The sequence below is a fragment of the Ovis canadensis genome, chromosome Y, assembly GCF_042477335.2.
Source record: "Ovis canadensis isolate MfBH-ARS-UI-01 breed Bighorn chromosome Y, ARS-UI_OviCan_v2, whole genome shotgun sequence".
NCBI classification, from domain to species: domain Eukaryota; kingdom Metazoa; phylum Chordata; class Mammalia; order Artiodactyla; family Bovidae; genus Ovis; species Ovis canadensis.
Genome location: NC_091271.1, coordinates 10,920,727 through 10,924,363, shown reverse-complemented (window position 1 = coordinate 10,924,363; position 3,637 = coordinate 10,920,727). Strand labels below are relative to the sequence as shown.

The 3,637-nt window shown below is 36.6% G+C and overlaps 1 pseudogene; it reads left to right on the top strand.

The window, feature by feature from the left end:
• Positions 1 to 1,435: 1,435 nt before the first annotated feature.
• LOC138431537 (zinc finger protein 280B-like) lies at positions 1,436 to 2,713 on the top strand (annotated as a pseudogene).
• The last annotated feature ends 924 nt before the right edge of the window (positions 2,714 to 3,637 follow it).

Here is a 3,637-nt window from a genome sequence, read left to right as displayed (position 1 = left end):
TTCTTTTTTTAAACAACAACAACAGCAACTAATTTTCCTTACCTGATTTCCCTGGTTGTAGAACTGCCAGTATAATATTGAGCCAAAGTGTGGCATAGACTTCCTTGTGTTGTTCCTAATCTTAGAGGAAAAACTTTCGTTTTTTCATTATTACATATGATGTTAGCTTTAGGTCTTTTACAGGTACCCTTTGATTGAGAGAGTTCTCTTCCGTTCTTAGTTATTAAGTGCTTTATCCTATTTTTTTTACCCCTATTGTGAAAAAATGCTAGATTCAGGGAAATGCTTTTTCTGCAGGCAGATGTGTTTTTTTGTCCTTTATTGTATTTAAATGGTAGAATGTTGATTGACTTTCATATAATGAACCAGCTTAGCATACCTCAACAAATCCCACATGATCATTGTACACAATCATTTTTATATGTTGTTAGATTTTGTTTGTCAATATTTTGTTGAGAACTCTTGCCTCTATATTTATAAAGGATATCGATTGTGGTGTGTGTGATGTCTCTGCCTGATATTGGTATTAGAGAAATACTGGCATCACTTTGCCTGCTATGTGCGGAAGAGACACGTGGAGTGCAGGATGAAGCATTGTTGGATTCAAGTTTAGTCAGGATTAGGGGGAGAAATTTAGGATATATCTGTGTGGAATTGGGGTGAGATTATCAACAGAGTTCATTCTCAATTTGCTAGGCCTGTGTTAAGTTCTTGACATTGAATTATGCTGTTTGTTAACTATGTATAGATAGTTTATACTTTGAATTTGCTACCTATATTCATTATTAACTTTTATGAAATTAGCATGTGTGAATCAGCTGAAATGTGCACTTACGATATGTTTCCTTCCAATTTTACTACAAAACAAGATGCCATTGAACAGTTGATGCTTTTTGAAAAGAGCTGATAACTTGTCTAAGAAATAAGCATGTCTGTATTTAAGATACAGAAACATATTTAAAAGTTAAAAATTTGCCCAAAAAGACGCAGCTGATATGTGGCTAACTTAGAAGTCCAACTTAATCTTCTTTGACTCTGAAGTCCGTGTTCTAAACACTATACAATAGTGCTTTTGTAAAAATACTCGTCCTTTACATGTGATATCACCTAATGATCAGTGGTGTTGGGTTTTATTTTCCTCTTTCTTTTTTTAAATAGAAGAGATTGAAATCAACATGGGACAAAGCTGTGATTCTAGAGTCATGTAGACTTGTAGTCATAGGTTTTTCAGCTGTCATTTAGTCTCTTTAATGCTCAGTGTCTTTGTCTGTAAGATAAGGATGCTTATAACTACCCTAGAGTTTTGGAGATAATCAAATAGCACATTTTCAGTACTTAACTAATATGTAGTATGTTTATACTTAGGTGACAGTTTATATAAAGAAAGGACTGGGACTGTGGCCACTCACTTCAAGAATAAAAAAGTACTTAAAATATGAAACCACAATGTATGTTATGTGAAGAAGAACAAGAGCCAAAACCACAGAAAGGTGTGGGAGGAAGCAAACAAGTAGATGATGAAAATACTGAACTGATCTTTGTTGGAGTGGAACATGTAAATGAAGATGCTGATGTGATCTTTGGTGGGATGACCTCAAATTCAAAACGAGTAGTTCAAACAATTTGAACAGAGTTATCCCAGGTTCATGCTCAAGAAGAAAAAGGTATGGTCACTTCAGGAAAGATAATGCTCACAAATTACAGCCTGTTAGTTATGTGAAACTTACATCAGAAGCAAGGACTGTCTTGCCAGTTTCTGATTCTGAATCAAGATCAACAGTTAGTCCTATTATTATTGAGCCTTTGTCTAAAGCTGATTATAAAAATATTTCTCCACAAATAGTGCATGATGGCTTTTCAGAGTTATGTTCTTCTTTGATTACCTTCACAAATTCATTGCAGCATCCAGTGGAAACAACAGTTTCTGCAGGAGCTACGAATAAGAGTCCTTGTGTATCAAAGTGACTTTCCACTTCTGCAACAAATAGCACAAATCACAAAAGGCCTAAGCTCAGTGATGGAATTATAGGGAACATTTTTTAGCGTTATCCCCTTCAGGTATTTTTCATACAGTGACTACTCAGCAAAGCACACCAGACACCGTTCACACCTCATTAAGCAAAGTTCAGAGGGGAGAAATTGTCTAACAACTTTTCCAAAGACAATGTTCATGGCAAGCCTGTAAGTCCTTTGGGGAAAACGGTCTGACAAAAAAATTGCTTTCCAAGTTTAGCAAGTCAAAACAAGATTGTTGATGCCACAGAAGGGTATATGATTGTGTTACTTCGCGACTTCTACTATGGACAGCATATAGAAGATGGGCAGCCAGAACCGAAGACTCACAGCCTTTAAATGTCTCTCAGGTGCTTGAAAGTTCTAAAAAATGTCAAGTTTATGAATCACATGAAGCACCATTTGGAACTTGAGAGGCAGAGAGGTGACAGCTGGAAAAATCACCCACCTGCCAGCACTGACACCGCCAGTTTCCTACTCCCTTCCAGCTGCAGTGTCACATTGAAAGTGTCCACACTCCCCAGGAGCCCTCTGCAGTCTGTAAAATCTGTGAATTGTCCCTTGAGACAGATCAGTTTCTCTTACAGCACATGAAAGACAATCATAAGCCTGGTGAAATGTCCTATGTATGCTGGGTTTGCAGTTACAGATCATCATTTTTGCAGATGGCAGATGCACATTTCAAAGCATACCGTGGTAACACTAAAAATTTGCTTTGCTCATTTTATCTCAAAATTTTCAAAACTGCAACACCATGCATGTGTCATTACAGAGGGCAGTGGGGAAGGAGTTTTCACCAGTGTTCCAAACGTTGGCTACAGTTTTTAAGTTTCAAAGAGAAAATGGAGCACAAGACCCAGTGTCATCAAACGTTTAAGAAGCCTAAGAAGCTGGAAGGATTATCTCCTGAAACAAAAGTTGTTATTCATCACTGGAACCTCTTCAATCAGGATCGGAGGAAGTAGCATCCATTACTGGGAACATTCTAAACCATCAGCCCCCAAATCTAAAAGTAGGAGTTCAAAACAAAAAACAAAAAACAACTGTTAATTCTACTTTCAGTAAGTCTGAAGCAAGAAACAGTTTCAGTCAAAATTTAAAACCCCATTAAAAACAAAAATATCCAAACTATAGCATTATTCAATAGTATCAAATATACTGAAACCAATGGGGAATTTATGTTTTGTTTTAAATTTCATGAAATACAGTTTTGTTTGACCTGAATGTTGAATGTTATTTAACACATATATATGGAATTTAGGAAGATGGCAATGACGACCCTGTATGCAAGACAGGGAAAGAGACACAGATGTGTATAACGGACTTTTGGACTCAGAGGGAGAGGGAGAGGGTGGGATGATTTGGGAGAATGACATTCTAACATGTATACTATCATGTGAATTGAATCGCCAGTCTATGTCTGACGCAGGATGCAGCATGCTTGGGGCTGGTGCATGGGGATGACCCAGAAAGATGTTATGGGGAGGGAGGTGGGAGGGGGGTTCATGTTTGGGAATGCATGTAAGAATTAAAGATTTTAAAATGTAAAAAATAAAAAACTAAAAATAAAAAAAAACAAAAACAAAAGCGGAGAAAAAAAAATAAAATAAAATAAAATAGACAA